Here is a 17,613-nt window from a genome sequence, read left to right as displayed (position 1 = left end):
GCTGAGCAGAATAACCTCACATTTTTTTGTGGAGGATATTTATCCATCTTGAATTATGATTCTTGTGGCATACCTATATAAACCACTATGTGGCATGTCACTGGATTAAACTGAAGCCTACAGCCCAGAGGGGACTGATGGATGGCATGTGTGGTAAAGTCTTGTGGTTCTCTGCCATGTCAACCCTGGATGACAGGGACTGAATAGCCATCTGATGACCCACAACACAGAGATAAGAAGATTAGAAGGCAAGAAATGTGGAAAAAACATAAATATAGCTGCAAGTATAAAAAACTTTTGAAAGAGCCTCATGTTGATCAAGAACAAATGCAGGAATGGTTAAGGAGAGGTGAATTTACATCAAGAAATGAAAGGTTAATATTGGCAGCCAAAGATGGGCTGCATACACGCTGGTTTATTAAGTCCATTGAACATGTGGGAGAAACAGACATATGTAGGTTTTGTGGAACCGAGTTGGAAACAGTTACACACCTTACTGCTGGTTGCGATGCTCTAATGGCAGAGGGACTGTATACTGAAAGGCATAATAATGTGGCGAGATTGTTACACTGGAGATTGTGCAAACATTATGGTATCGAAGTGGCTGAAAAACATTGGAAACATGAGCCACAGAGAATTATAGAAAATGATGAAGTTTACATCACATGGGATCACCCAATACCAACAGTCCAAAAGATAGATGCTAGAAAACCAGACATAGTGATCCAAGAAAAGAAGACAAAAGTAGCATTGATCATTGAAATTGCCACACCTAGTGACTATAGTGTCTTGCGTACAGAGACACAAAGTCATAAAATACCTTGATCTGCAGGCAGAAATGAGAGCCATGTGGAAGAAAGATACCCAGACAGTTCCAATAGTAGTAGGAGCAACTGGTCTTATAAAAAATAATTTACAATCATATTTAGATATGTTACCAATTCATGTAACACCGTATGAATTGCAGAAGGAGTCATTGCTGGGCACATTGCGGGTACTGCGAAGAGCACTTTTGGCTAACATCAAAGAGTGAAATAATACTAATTTCATGAACATTAATCGTACTCTGACTTAGGAATGGGGTCCATTCCCATCATGGTATTAGAAACCCAAAAGTATTGGAGAAATAAAAAAAAAACAGAGATAAATGTTGATGCAAATACTTTTTTTGTCCAGAAAAAAAAGAAGACTGTCACCAGAAGAGGTGACAATTTCCTTTAAACCCCTGACTGATCTAATTGATTTGTTTTGCTATGAAAAGGGAGTGTTAAGTTCTCCTCCCCTCTGCAATAAAAACAGTGGAAACAATTTCACAGCTTTATGTCTTTTTTTTTATATCAGCTGCTGTGTTCCTGACATTAGCAGGATTAATTACCAATCTAAGATTGACAGCAGTACCTGACAGGGTAAACTACAGATTTAACTGTGTCTATGATATGTCATGCAGGTAGAGACGAATTTCTCTGCAAAGTATGTGAGAAGTTGAGTTTTAAAAAAAAAGTAGGTGGGCTTTCCCTTTCTTTGACTCCAATGCAAGGAAATAAAAGTTTTAAAAAAGTACAAGCAGGTTTCTGGTACTTACACTATGCTGGAACCATATTGTAGAGAGAAAAGAAATCTAACGATTTAGTTAAACTGTATGAGAGGGTGGAGTGTTCCTTTAAGTCCTTATCCTAGGTAATGGTCAGCACATACCCAGGTAATGGGACATGTAATTGGAGAACGCAGTCATGTCTCTATTCATGTATTCCATGAAGGGACATCACACACCCCAGCCTGGTGTCTGACACAGGCGTAACAGTGCCTGTTGTAGACACATGAGTATGTGTGTGATGTTGCAGATCCTGTCAGTGTGCAGACAGCTAAATGTGGCCTTTTTATTCAACCTGGTGAGTGGGAAATGCATGCCTGTAAACATGCACTAACCTGTGACTACAACATGCTTGTTTTCGCATCGGAAGACATACATTTCTTACAATGTATCTGTCTATATTTTCCTCAGATTGACAAAATCAGATGCTTCCTGTTGTTCAGTAGTGATTTCTTTGTAATCTCTCTAAAGACACAACAACATCGACAATGGAATCACAGATGTCTACAACTCTTAAATTATTTCTGTTATTGGCATTTACCATTGATCATGTTCATAGGTAGGTACTAGGCTATTGGCCCTATGGCCTATACAAGCCTAGCCAAAAAGGTACCCTGGCTTTCGCCAACCAAGAAAATTATTTTCCTGTACCCCTGTCAAGCAGAGCCACAAAAGTAATCCCCGGGGTGAATTTCCTATTTCCCAACCAATCATCAAGATTTTTCTTGAAGAGTGCTAATGAAGAGTTCTGTTTGACATAGATAGGTAGTCTGTTCAACATATGACAAGTCTCTGGGACAGGAATCTATCCCTCCAGCATGTTCTGTTTATTGTGGTGACAAGGTTTAGGTCCCTATCACGTGTAGCTCAGAGGGAATGGGATTTCTTTAAGTGGAGCATGTCCAACAGCTCTGGGTTTGACATAGCTTTGTATGTTAGGCAGAGATCGCCTCTGAGTAGGCGATATGCAACAGAGTAAAGCTGGAGTTTTTTGAGACGGTTCATAGGGCATCTGTTTGAGGCCAGTAATCCTCTTTGTGAGGTATTTCTGCGGCCTTTCCAGTTGTTGTAGATGTCTTGTGAGGTACATACCAAAAGGGGAGTTGTACTCTATAATGGGTCTAATGAGTGATGAGTAGAGGGGAACAATGACCTCTTTTTTTCTGGATGAGAAACCTTTTGTGATGAGGTGTGCCACGTAAAAGGATTTCCTGACCACTGTGGTGATGTGATTATCAAAGGAGAGACTGCTGTCCACCTGTGTCCCAAGGTCTGTTATCAAACTTTTGGTGTTAAGTAGACTACTGTCTATGTGGCAGTTCATGCGTACAGAGTTTTTACCAAAGGGGACAACAATGCACTTTTTGGCATTGAGCTTGAGGCCATGGCTTTGACACCAGGCATCTGTCTCAGTGAGGTCCTTTTGTAGGATGTCCACATCGTTAGGAGTTTTGATTAAGGCTCCTAGCTTGCAGTCATCTGCGAACTTAGTTAGCCAAAGACCTTCTGTGTTAGCCTATACTTCGGAGAAGTAGATACCAAACATGAGTGGACCCAGGACTGAACCCATTGGTACTCCACTTGTCACTAGTCTAAAGTCTGATTTGGAGTCTGCTACTTTCACAGTGTGGGTTCTGTCAGTAAGCCAGTTGGCAACCCATCTTGTGACATAGGGATTTATACCTAGTTTAGTGAGTTTATCTATAATTCCAGAGTGGGGGATGGTGTTGAACGCCTTTGCGAGATCTAGATAGGCTGTGTGAACCACCTTACCTTCATCTATGGCTTTGGTGACTACTTCAAAGAAGTCTATCAGGTTTAGGAGACATGATCTGCCTTTTACAAACCCAAACTGTGTGGGGTCCAGAGTTTGGAGATCTCCAATGTCTTTGTTTATGAGTTCCATGATGATACATTCCATGGCCCTGCAGACCAGGCTCGTCAGGCTAATGGGGCAGTAGTTCCCGGGGTCTGTCATGACTCCCCCTTTGTTGAGTGGGATAACCATCATGGTGTGCCATTCAATGGACACAAAGCCTGAGGTGAGGCTATGACTGAACATGGTACTTAGGTGGGGTGCCAGTTCATTCTGTAGTTGCTGTAGAAGGCAGCCTGGGATGTTGTCAGGTCCCATGGATGCTGTGTTCTTGGCTTTGGAGAGTGAGGTTTTTACCTGTGCAGCCGTGATTACAAGAACTTTGCATTCTTCTGGTAGAGAAATGGGCCCTTTAGGGGGTGTGGGGGGGGGGGGGTAAAGTTAGCACTGAACCTATCTGCCAGGATGTTGTCAATATCAGTTGGTTCTGTATATTTAGTGCCATTGTGCTGTAACTCAGAGCAGATCTGAGTGTTGCCATTGAGATTCTTGACATAGCTACAGAATGCTTTGTGGTTGTCTTTAGAATCATTGGTGATTTTGTTTTCATAACTAGCTTTGGAGGATTTTACTTTTCTTACTGAGGCTGACCAGGGAGTTCCTCCAATCATGGAATTTTACTCTTTTTTGCAGCAGTTTCTTTCTTCTGTTGTAGAGTTTGTTTATGGCAGAAGACCACCAGATTGGCTTCCTTTTTTTGGAGGATTGCATCTTGGTTCTGTTAGGGATAGCATGATCCATGCACTCGTGTAAGTGCTTATAAAGTACATTTGTGTAGGATTCAGCAGTCATACCTCTATTGTCTGTCTGCATGGGTGTCGTGAAGTTTTCCACTTCTGTCTTAAGAAGCATGAAGTTGGCTTTGGAGAAATTTTTTCAGTTGTTTCCCTAATGGGGGTGGGAGCGGGATGTGGATGTCTAGGATGATTAGCTTATGGTCAGATCTGACCAACGAGGAATTGACCTCTGGTGTGGAACCAAGTCTAGAATGTTACTGCCCCTGGTGGGGGTGTGGATAAGTTGATCCAAGGTGTTGGAATTGATGAATTCCAGAAAACATTGAGCAAAAGAGTACTTGAGTAGCTTTCCAAGTTAATGGTGGGGTAGTTGAAATCACCTATTATTAGGGTGTTGGATTGTACCCTAATATTTTCCAGTGTATCAAGAAAAGAGGAGTGGAAATCCTTGGGCATGGTGAGGGGTCTGTAACAAGCTACAATCTGGATTGTGGTCTTGCCCAGAGTTAGTTGAACTTGGATAATCTCGGATGCATTATGCTGAGCAACTAGCTTGGAGGTGTGGATATCTTAATGAATATGGACACGCCTCTGCCTTTAGTGTTTCGGTCCGGATTAGGTGGCCAAAAGGTGTGGTATGAATTATAGCCTGGTAATGCAGGGATGCTCTCTGGAGTTTTGAACCAGGTCTTTGTCACTGCACAGGTGTCGATGTTCTCCATTTTAAGGAGTGCCTCGAGTGAGTGCATTTTGAGGTTTAGACTTCTAGCATTGAGTAGTATTACCCTCAGATTTTGCTTGCTTGTACCTGTTAAGGTGGTGAATTTGTCATTTGAACCTTGCCTAAAAAAGACGCTATAGGGGTGGCAAGAGCCTTTGCCAATATCTGGATTCCCAAGGGCGACAGGTGCAGGCCATCTCTGGCAAAGCATCGTGGTCCGTCGATCATGTCATCCCAGGCAGACAGATATTGGATTCTCTTATAATAACACCAGAAGCTTAGCCAATTGTTGAAGTCAATCATTTTGTCCTTGTACTGTGGTATCATTCTGGGTGATGGCAGGATGCTACTCAGGGCTAGGGTCATACATACCTGGGCTACAAGATCTGAGAGCTCCTCCATGTCTCTTTTCATGTAGTCCAGGGAGGAACGTCTTAGGTCATTCACACCAACATGGACAATGACAGAGTCATATTTGTACTTGTTGTGGAGTGACCTGAGTGCATGCATTATGTGACGGATCCTGGCACCTGACAGGTAGCTGACAGTAACATTTTCCTTGTTTAGACTGGTGAGTGGAACATCAGTGTGCTTGACTATAGAGTCACCCATGACTAGAGTGTTGGGTACATTATGCTTTATGGGCTGTAGTTGAGTGGCACACTGAGTTTGTGGGCTATGTGCCATTTGGGTTGTGTTGGGGGGGGGGGTGGAGGTTGCTTGCATTTCTGCTTTGGAGGTCCCAGTTTGGGCAGATTTTTATTGAGAGCCTCCATGAATGTAGGCGTGTGTTTTGTGCTTCTATATGTGTGTTTTGGTGGTGTAGGTTTTGAGGGACTATGTGATGAGTGTGGTGTGGTGCAAGTGTTTACTTTCTCGTCTTGACTGACTAGTCCAGTCTTTGGTGAAGAGAGCTTTGCTTCCAGTTTGGCTATATATGTGCATCTCTCACAGGTTGTAGTGTTGGGTGGTAGGAGGAGAGGATTGTCTGTGTACATGAGGCAATTGCTGCATTGCCCCTAGATGTCTATCCTTATTTAAGGAATTTAAAAATGGATTTAGTCAGAAACCTCAGAGCCAATACTTGCTGGGGCACAGTCTGTAGACACAGACATCTTCTTGATTAGCTATCTGATTCCTGCTGTGAAATAGTATTTAAAGACCCATTAATCAGCTTTCAAACCATTTACTAAATGTTACCATTGTACTCTACATGCCAAAGACATGCAGTAGGTGGATTGGACACTCTGAAATTGGGCCTAGGTATGAGTGTGTGCCTTCTGTGGAAGGTTGGGCGCTGGGCTGGAAACTTGAGACCGTAAAACTCCACTACCAATCATGAGTGGACAGATGATCTGCTGTGGCAACCCCTGACTGGGAAAAGCTGAAAGAAGAAGAAGAACCATTGTACCCTAAGCTGCATAACTATTTACCAGCTGCATTTCACAGCAGGCCCCATTCAGCTTTCTCAGGGTGCTTCATGAATATGAATGCTTCGTTATGGAGTGCTCAAGTCTTTCACTGCATGGCATAGACTGTAGAATACAGTGAGTTTTCAGTACATTATTTTACTGTGCCAGTATCATGGAGTCAGGTTTGCAAATTACTGTTTTGCTCTAATTTAAAAAAAATGTGGAGCTGAGTAGAATGTCAGTAAATTACAGAAACTGCATGTCACAAGACAGCTGTTCCTCAGAAAGAAATGGTAAAGCAAAATATGTTTTGTAGACATAATTAGGGGTAAATAGGGTTACCATATTTGGTTGTATGTAAAAGAGGACGAAAAATGATGTGCTGGTAACAGCACATATTATTTCGTCCGCTTAGGGATGAAGAGCAAAAAAAAAAAAAATTAAAGACAAGTAGCTCCGTGTTTGGGGATTTTTGATTGACCCGTATTCCGGTATACGAGCCAATCAAAACCTCCCACATGGACTTTCTTCTGTTCAATGCAGAGCATCAAGCAGTTCCATATTGAACAGAGCTCCACTTTTTGATTGGCTCGTATACCGGTATACGAGCTAATCAAAACCTCGCACAGCAGACCCTCTTCTGTTAAATGCGGAACATCAAGCAGTTCTGCATTGAACAGAGCTCCGCTTTTTGATTGGCTCATATACCAGTATACGAACCAATCAAAAACGTGCACAGCGAACCCTCTTCTGTTCAATGCGGAACATCAAGCAGTTCTGCATTGAACAGAGCTCCATTTTTTATTGGCTTGTATACCGGCATATGAGCCAATCAAAAAAAAAAAACAAAGCGGAGGAAAGACTCCGAAATAGGGATATCTGGTTTTTGAAAATTCTGCGATTTGTCCGGGTTTTAAAACACGGACAAATCACAGAATTTTCAAAAACTGCCCTGACAGGAGCCCAAAAAAAGGACGTGTCCAGGGAAACCCACACGTATGGTAACCTTACGGGTAAATCAAAACTCTCTTTTAATAAAACACACTGAAATAATCAAGAATTTTCTGAAACACGCTTCCAAAAATTTAACTGAAATTGTTTAAATGAATAAATCTTTCTGCTGTTGGTAAACTGATTAAATAAATAAATAATTCTTACTGCAGGCAGAGGGGAAGAAATTTAGACTAGATGGCCCTTCCTTTCTGTTCTAGCTGTCAATTGCAATTCAAGTTTTAATACCTCTGCAGTAGTGTTGGGGGAGGGGATTGTCAGTTCATGTTGGACTACAAAAGAACACCTAGAATAAACCCTCCAATTTAGCTACTTCTCTGCCTGCAACTGGATAACTTCAAAGTATAGTGTAAAGCAAGCCCTGAGCAAAACATAAATGAGGGTGATTAGCAACAGAAAAGCAGCAGCCCTCTTGCAGAAGGAATACAAAATGACAGTGAGTCACACATTTCCCATTATATGTCAATGGCATGGGTATTCACTGTTACTTCCTTATGTCTGGCATGAGTCATAGAAAGAAGACTTGAAATGCTTTATGAGAAAGAGAAAGGGTTGAAGCAGAAGAAGATCACGTTGACTTATCAAGCCCCATCGGTAGCCATGTTGTGGTAAACATGCTAATATTACAAATAAAGCACTTAGAGTGATTTTGAGGTGCTATGTCTGGAAACAAAGATAGACTGAAAAAAACATATTTTTTTAGTTCTAGGGTGGAGTTTTCCATTAAGGAATTTTCTGGAGATCCTAGCTGGAGGAGCAGCAGTTGTCAGCAGCAGAGGTAGACAATGATATCACAAAAGGGGGACACACATGCTGGTGCACTTGTTAGGCTGAGACAGAGATTTTCGAATGGTACTCCCAAGTTTACATCTGGCAAACCTCCGATCCCTATGCAATAAGATGGATGATCTCTTACTTCTCAATGAAACTCACAAGGATTTTTCATTTTCTTCTGTACTGTGTTTCACAGAAACCTCCAGATTCTGCATTACATCTGCCCGGCTTTCAACTTAACAGAGTGGACAGAGTATCGGAGATATCAGGAAAGAGTAAGGAGGGGGAATCTGCTTATATCTCAATGATGGTTGGTATATTGATGTCACAGTGATAAGTAAAATGTGTTGCCCTGACTTAGAAATGTTTTGAGTTAATTGTAGACCTTTTTATTCACCTCAGGAGTTCTCTTCATTTATTCTGGTTAGTGTTTACATTCCACCTCAAGCCTGAGTGAGGGCTGCACTACAAAAATTGTCTGATCAGATAATGTGCCTGGAGCAGAATTATCCAAATTCCCTTCTGATTATTCTGGGGGATTTTAATAAGGCAAACCTCAGCCATGAACTTGCTAAATTTACACAGCATATAAAGTGTCTTACCAGAGACAGGAACACACTGGATCCAAGGGCGCCCGCAGGCAGGTGCAAGGGGGTGCACTTGCACCCCCCTGGAATCGGCTGAGCATTTCAAACAGTTTTTCTTTTTGTGCGGCTGCATTTCAAACAGTTTTATTTTTTGTGCGTTCTTCTTTAAGAAGATCGCGGGTAGGCGTGCTGACATCATCGCAGGAACTAGATGGGCTGACATCATCGCTATGTGAAAGCGGGAACTTAGACAGGTTATTTGAGCGGGAACGGAAGATGGGACTCAGATGGATTATTCAGGAACGGAAGATGGGACCCGTTCAGGTAGAGTGTGTGTGTGTGTGTGTGTGTGTGTGTGTGTGTGTGTGTGTGTGAAATGCCCCAGGTGTACATGGTGGTGGGTAGAGAATAAGGCTTGAACCCTGTACCTTGGGCCCAAGTGGCAAGAGCCTGAATTCCCTACCCACCACCATTTGTAAAAATATTGCAGGATTTTCCCTCGTACCTTTTCTGTTCCTCATAAAATCTGTGGTTTCTGCATTTGTGTCCTTGTTGCCTGACAGCTAAGTGTTATTATTTGGTTTTATTCTTGGCTGTCTGGAGTGTTTCTCCCTGGGCCTCTGCTAAAAAAATTAGCTTTTTTGTTTTCAAAGTCAGACTTTCCTGGTTAATAAATGTAAATGGACACATTTCAATATTGGACTTCTTTTCTTCAGAAAGTGTATGGTAACAAAAGCAAGCTTTTATTCTAGCAATTTTCTAAGTGTACAAGATGGATATTTGAAATGTATCCCTGTGTTTGGGACTGTATTCCCCCCATTATTGGCTTCATCCAGGTTTTGTGCTAGGGTTGAGAGTTATGGTAAGAATTGAATTCACTAAATATGTTTGGGGGCTGTATTCACCCAGTATTGACTTTGTTCAGGTATTTATTGGCTTCATCCAGGTATTTATTGACTTCATCCAGGTTTTTTGCTAATGTTGAGAGCTATGGTAAGAACTGATTTCACTGAAAATGTTTAGGGGCTATATTCTCTCATTACTGGCTTTGTCCGGGTGTTATTTGCTAAGAGGTTGAGAGCTATGGTGAGAACTGAATTCACTGAATGTTTGGTGGTTGTAGTCACCCATTATTGGCTTTGTTCAGGTCTTTTGTGCTAAGAGGTTGACAGCTGTGCTATGGTGAGAACTGAATTCACTAAATGGTAAAGTTTCAGTCTTCCTCTTTCACAAAACAGCTGATTTGGCGTAGTGGAATGTTGCTTTGACTTTTGCACGGGGTCCCCTGGGTTCAAGTCGTGGCAGTGAAATGTATGGTGGTAATGCAGCATTTTATTCTAGCAACTTTCGAACATTATACAAGCAATGTTTAAAATGTGTCCCTGTTGTTTGGCCTTTTGCCCCCCCCCCCCAATAAATTTCGGCTTTTTCCAGATTTCTTGTGCTGCAAAGTTCAGAGATACAGCTGAGTGTCGAGTAGATTTTACAAGGAGCTGAGAGCTGCAGGGGAGCAAAAGTTTAGTGCTGATTATGTTTAGTCTGCTTACATTAATAGCACAACAGATAGTGTACTTGCTTTAGATGCTGAAGGCTGTGGGTTCTACTCCCAGTAGGTAAATGCATTGCTGATGCTGTATTGTGTTGTAAAGGGGGTGGATGCTGCAGTCCTTTTGGCAAAGATACCTAGTAACTATGAACCTGTTAACAGTTTGCTATCCATTCTCTATTGCGGTATTACTAGCTTTTCATTTTACTGCATGCAACAAAGGCAATTTATTCTTCAAGGGTAACGGGCACTTTATTTGCAGATTAAACAATGACATATAAAGTGTTTGCTAGCAGCAACCTCTATTAGTTACAAATTTCTTCAATGTGGATTTTGCTACAGAGATTGTGTATTTTTTACTGATACTGGTGGACTTGAGTAGACTTTATGATGGAAATGTTCTGAATTGGGCAATTTTGTCATTGGTGGATGCTTTTTGTTTCTTTGTTTACTGGAAAAATTTTCAAAACAATAAATTTAAAATGCCCTTTAACAACTGTACTGTGTTGTACAAGGAATATAATGTAATACAGTCAGGAAGGTGTATCAAAGAGCATGTGTATGTTATGTTCGAGGGGCCTATGATTTTGAAGACAGCCCAGAGTTAATATTTGCAATTGGCAAAATGTATTTTCTCTGAAAGTGGGTTTCGTGCTGTTTCAATGCATGTGAGTTTCAAGGGCAGAGAAGTATTAATGTTAGTCTATTTTCATTGAGACTGCATTGCTTTAACAGATATGTATTAGGGTTTGTGCTGTAAAATGCAAAATAACTTTCAAATGAAATCCTAAATCATCGCAGAAGTAAAGCAGTATGCACATTAGTGTTTATGGTAAATGGGGCAAAATAACCAAGGAATGGGACATTGGAATGGCTGCAGGGGGGGGAGGCTCCATTTGACCATGATTTTGTGAGGGGGGGGTAGCAAACTCAGACAGCCCCGGTTGAACTATACCTCTCAGTTGTCCATATCTTTGCAGAATTAATAGATATTTGCTGCTTATTTTTGGTTTGTTTCTCAAAATTTGTGGTTTTCTACCAAATCATTTAGGAATGAAGCCATTAAATGACAGACATTGAGTTTCAGATGTCATAACCTTCAGAAAAATGCATGCTAATGCAAGACTAAGTTTATACAAGAGCAATTTTTAGTAGTGTTTCTATGTTCCCCAATATATTTGGCCTTGTTCAGATTTCCTGCATTAAGAGGTTGAGAGGTACGTGCAAATCACTTTGTAGATTAGGAATATCCAAACATCTCAATTGTCCCCAATTCTGGCTCAAAATGTTGCTCTCCCTAATAATGCCTCCTCCAAAATGGCAATTTTGGAAGAAAATGTGGAGGGTTTACAATTATAACTGTAATGATCAGTTGTAGATTACCTTTATTTCAGAAATGCATGTGGATGCTCTTATTTTGTTAGCTGCTTCAAGTTAACTGTTAATATTAAAAGGTGTCCCTTTTTGACAGGTATTTTGCATCACATTTTGGTCTGTTTTTCATAAAATTGTGGTTTCTGGCAAATTAGTGGCAAGTCATTAAAGATTGAAGTTAGAAAATAATGGCAGACATTTGAGTTTCAGATTTTATACCCTTCAGAAAATTTGTACTAATGCAAGATCTACCTGTTCTATTAAGTTAATAAGAGCAATATTTAAAAATTGGCCTTATTTTTGGGCCTGTGTCCCACTTCTAGTTCTATGTATGGCTTTGTCCAGATTTCTTGCTCTGAAGTTGAGAGGTAGGAGTGTCAGAGCCTTCAAATTATGACATACTTATTGCACCCCAGCCCCCATTGTAGTGGCTCGGGATGTGTCCAAGGAAGGCAAGAAGCAGTTATGCAGTATGTGCAGAGTATTCCCCCATCCAAGGTAGATCACAAATATGACCGTGGCTTTTCATCTGTCCTTGATTTTGCAAAATGTTCTGGTTTTCTATCAGATTTTTATACTGTTGATTTATGCTTCTTATTATTCAGGAACTGCATGCTATCACAGTGTCCTGTTGCTCTGTTTAAGTAGCCATGGTTTAATGAACATCAGGTAAGCTTGTCGGAGATTGTAAGATGCAAGTAAGCTTTAGTAAGCATATTGTTAAAGAATTGCTAGCATTGAAAGCCTTTTCGTTGCCATGCAGAGAATATTTACATAGCTAGATAATGTATAAGCCTTGGGTATTGAAATGCATATGACAGTATTTGTAATAAAAGGACAGGATTACAGTATTTTCAGAAGCTCATTACATTTTATTGGAGACCAGTGTCTTATAGCAGTGTCTGTGTGTTAGTACACTTGTAGTTGGGTGGCTTTAATGGTATATGGTAAATAAGCATTGCTATCTTACTTAAAAGCCAAGCCCTGCAACAACTAGCTCCACACTGAAGTCAAAACACAATAGCTCTGGTGGGTAAATGTACTCTGTAGTAATCAAAAAAGGCAAATGTTTGAAATAACTACAGCTTATGTGCAAACACAATAGGTAGTGATGAAACAATGCTCTACTAAAATGCTTTAATGCTCCACATTGCTGAGCTGCAATCACTAGCTACCAGGATTTCACCCACTTCAGATCAAGCACGGTGCCGTTCAGTGCAACCTTCCCAGAACTAATTCAAGTCTGACCAGAATTATTTGGTGTGTGTATAAGAGGGAGGTAGCATACCCTCAGCTGTCCAGATTTTTGCCCCATATTCCTCTTAAAAAGGATTGAAGTTGCTAAATAATGAGACATTTCAGTTTTAGATGTCATGTCATTTAGAAAAATGCATACTAACACAAATCATGTTACTCTTGCAATTTTCTGAGAGCCATATTTATAATTTGTCCCTATTTATTTTAGGCTTTGTCAAGATTTCTTGCACTAAGGGTGAAGCCTTGAGGGGTGTGGTATCTTTGTAAGAGAGAGAGAAAGTGAAATGCCCAAGTTAGAGTTAGCAGGTGGAATTTTCAAGTGCATTTTCAAGGAACTGTGAGTTTTAAGGGAAGCAAAGTTCACTGCTGCTCATGCCAAGTCTATTTACAATGTGCAACCATTTTGTTTAGCAAATGGTATCTCTATTGTGGTATAAAGTTTCAAAGCTATGTTAGTAGCACCACAAGTAGAATACTTGCATCTTAATGTAAAGGCTTGAGGTTCTATTCCTACAGCATATACATTTGTATGCTGCAGTCCTCAGGATGTCCTCCTTTGGATGAGATGCCTAATAACTATGAACCTGTTTTTCAGCTTGTCATCCATTTTCTATTGCAATATACCAGCTTACCATTTTTTTAATTTAACATAGGCAATTTATTATTTGACGGCAGCAGGCACTGAATTTGTAGATGAAACACTGAAATATACAAGTGTCGCTGTATAATACAAGGGATATAATTCAATTATATATTATAATTAATACAATCAGGTAAATCAAATAACTTTTGCATGGCCCTAATGGTGCACAAGGAGCCTATTGCTTGAAAACAGTTCAAAGGTAAATAACCTGCCACTGGCCAGATGCATTTTCTTTGAATGTGGGTTTCAATGCCGTTTCATTGAATGTGAGTTTCAAAAGTAGAGAAGCTTTAATGCCAAGTCTGTTTTCATTGCAAGACTATTGCTTTGTTTAGGTTTAGTAAATGTTTCAGTGTTTGGGCTATAATGTTTGAAATAAAAGTTGTAAATTTAAATCCAACTGCCTGTAATCATTGTAGAACTAAAGCATAACACAGTATGCACACAGATTTGAACAGTGTCTACAGTAAATGGGGAGAAATAGCCAAGTAATGGGACACTGGAATGGCTGTGTGGGCAGGGCTTGGGTGGGTGGACTTGGGCGGGGCTGTGTTGGCAGGGGGCGGGGTGAGCTATGTGGGTGGGGCTCTGGGTTTGCACCCCCCTGCAAAAAATCCTGCGGGCTCCCTTGACTGGATCATTATTATACTGTGTTAAAACATGCTTATCATGCTGTCCCTGTACAGCTTTGGGCTTTTCTGACCATTGTCTGATTCATTTGCTTCCTATCTATAGGAGCAAGTTAAAATCTGTTAAAGATGTGATCGATAGAGTGAGAAGGTGGACTATTGAAGCAAAGCTGAAGCTGCAAGCCTGCTTGGATTGTACAGATTGGAGTGTCTTTGAAGATTCTGCTGCTAACTTGCATGAACTGGCAGACATAGTAACATCTTATGTTAGCTTCTGTGATGATATATGTGTCTCCATTAAGACCTGATTAAAATTTAACAACAGCAAATCCTGGTTTACTGATAAACTTAAGCAGCTTCATCAAGCCAAGGAAGATGCCTATAGAAGTGGGGATGGAACACTTTTTATACAGGCTAATTTCTGAATTGGTTAGTTTGTCCCCCCATCAACGGAGGGGCCATTCTCTTGACCTGGGCTCATGTGTGCTGGAACCATAGAGCCAGGGGGAGGGGGACCCCTCCCCCACTTTTACAGCTGCAAGACTTCTCAGGAAAAATCAATGAAGTGGAGTTTTCACGCTAACATGGATTTGTGTGCAGACGTTAAACTAACTAAACTAGCTGTTCTTGTTCTCTTCTTGCTCTGTGTTACAGGAGTTATGCTGCTGCTGTGCTGCCAGAGCAAGTGTCATGGTGGAAAGGAGAGTTTTGTTCTTTTATTTGCAGGAGTTATGGTGTGTGTGTGTGTGTGTGTGTGTGTGTGTGTGTGTGTGTGTGTTTAATGCTCCATTTAGGTATACCTGCTGGTTAAATGTTACTCAAGCTCAAACAACAGCCTGAATTCTCTACACATACCACCACATGTGATTCATGGATTTGAATCCATAACTCTCAAATGACCAGGTTTTCACAGAATATTTGGCTCATACGTTAGGTCTGTTCCTCTTAAAAATACGTGGTTTTCTAGCAAATCAGAAATAAATAATGTTAGCTCTTTAAGTTTCAGTTTTCCTATCTTTCAGGAAACACATGGTAACACAAAATACTTTATTTTAGCAACATTCTAAGATTATACAAGAAACATTTAAAATGTGTCCCTGGTTTTGGGCCTTTGCCCTGCCCCCCAAATAAATGTTGGCTTTTTCCAGATTTCTTGTTCTGCGAAGTTGAGAGATTTAGTTGAGTGTTAAGTGGATTTTATAAGGAGCTGAGAGCTTTGGGGGAAGAGAAGTTTAGTGCTACTTATGCTAATTTGTCTGCATTGTTAGTAGCACAGCAAGTAGTATACTTGCTTTTGATGCAAAAGGCTGTGGGTTCTACTCCCATAGTATGCAGATGGATCGCTGATACTGTACTGTGTTGTACTTTAAAGGGAGTGGATGCTGCAGTCCTATGAATGTTCTCCTTTGGAGGAGTTACTTAATAACTATGAACATGTCTTCAGTTTGCCATCCATTCCCTATTGCAATATTACTAGCTTATCATTTTTTAATGTAACATAGGCAATTTATTCCTCAAGGGCAACAGGTACTTTATTTGTAGCTGAAACAATGAAATATAAAGTTATTTGCTAGCAGCAACCTCATCATTAGTTACTGATCCCTTCAATGTGGAATTATTTAGATGACTTACTTCTGCAGAGATTTTGCATATTTACTGATATTTGGTGATTTGTAATAACAGAAGTTTGAGTGGCCTTTTATGGTTGAAATTTTCTGAAATGGGTAGTTTTTTCATTATTGGTTCATACATTTTGTTTCATTGCTTACTAGAAGACTGTTCCAAACTACAAATTTAAAATACATTCTAACAAGTGGCACTGTATTATACAAGGAATATAATTTAATACAATCAGGTTAATACAGCCAGGAAGGTGAATCAAAGAACGCAAACATGTATGCTTGCTCACAGGATGCAGGAGATCAAAATAGGGAAGAGACCAGTCACTAATGGAGTCCCCCAGGGTTCGGTGCTGAGACTTTCTCTGTTTGTCATATACATCTCAAAAGTAAAAGGAAATACCAAAGGGCTTTGGCCGACTAGGTTTGAGATGATTGCAAACTAAGAGTAGTTATTGAATCTCCAAATGACTTAACCATCATGCAGGAAGGTTTGTCCCAAACCATAACTGGTGCCAGAATCATGAATTGAAACTAAACTCCAAGAAATACATTATCATATCCTTTGGGAAGCAATCTAATCCAGGGAACTGCCAAATTGACAATGCCCCCTGAGAACTGACCCAGTTCTTAGGCATTTGTGAACTTGTGTGTACAGTGACCTAACCTTTGACCAGCATGTGCCCAGAGTCATATGAAAGTCTTTCTATACTGCACAGCTTATAAAAAAATGATTGTGACTAGATCTAGAGATGTTATTGTCCCCCTTTACAAAGCCCTCATTAGGTCAGTCATTTTGTATAAAGCCCATTTTGGCATGTATCTGTCCAGACCCATGCAACAATTGGAATACCCACAGAGATACCTTGCTAAAGGGATGCAAGTCCTAAACAATACGTCTTTCATGGACCACGGAAAATATTTATCACTATACTCAGTATCCTACAGAGTGCTTAGAGGTGATGTGTATGGCATACAAGGCATCCTCTGACCTAATACAGATGGACCTACTGAACATCAGCAAGTCAAATGCCATCAGAAATATTCAGTCCAGGTATCTTAACTGAAATTTATGGAGAGATGGATATATATCACAGAGGCTACCACTGTTCCAGAACGTACTATCCATTCAAGTAAAACAAAGCTCATCCCTGTCCATAGTCAAATGAAACTTGGATCTAAGGATGGGTAATAGAAAATGTACCCCAGGATTGCCCCTCAATCCACTAATGGATAGAGGCAGTTCCTAAATGCTGCATCCTTACATAGGTCCCCTTAAATTGTCTATAGTATGATCACATTTATTTTCACTAGGGCTAATATACAATTATCAGCCATGGGATAGGTAAAACCAACCAGCAAATGTTAATTCAAGCACCAACAGGGAAATTGGTTAAGCTTAAAATGTCTTCCAGGTGAACCTATGTTGTGGTAGTTAATAGTTTTAAAAATGTTCCCTTTTTTGATCACCAAGTGCCCCTCTCACCCTCTGCCCCCAAGTCTTCAACAGCTTCCGGCACTTCTGCCTGGGCTACCGCTTATGATCTGACTTCTAAAATATTTAAGTATGAAAAATTGTTAAGAGAGCCATCCCAAATGACAGAAAGAAGCAAGGAAAGAAAAAGTTAACTACATTTTTGATAAATGCTTACTGTTGTACTAAGAAAGTACTTTGGATTTGTACATAAAACAGTGAAACTGAGAAGTACTGAAATGTTAAAATACTTTTTATTAAACAAATATCAGTGTATGTGATTTTCAAAAGGATAGTCCTATTCTGTTATTAAATGCCAATATTTATAAGGTTCTAACTCAAAGTAAAGTGAGAATCTAGCT

The 17,613-nt window shown here is 40.3% G+C and overlaps 1 protein-coding gene across 1 annotated transcript in view; it reads left to right on the top strand.

Moving 5' to 3' along the window:
* The window catches only part of LOC122805622 (thioredoxin domain-containing protein 6-like), a 563,041-nt gene that overhangs the window by 387,132 nt on the left and 158,296 nt on the right, over nucleotides 1–17,613 (top strand). The gene's annotated exons all lie outside the window — the stretch shown is intronic.

This window comes from Protopterus annectens, chromosome 6.part1, assembly GCF_019279795.1.
Source record: "Protopterus annectens isolate FY-2018-M chromosome 6.part1, PAN1.0, whole genome shotgun sequence".
In the NCBI taxonomy this organism is placed as follows: Eukaryota; Metazoa; Chordata; order Ceratodontiformes; family Protopteridae; genus Protopterus; species Protopterus annectens.
This window is presented reverse-complemented; position numbering and strand designations above follow the sequence as displayed.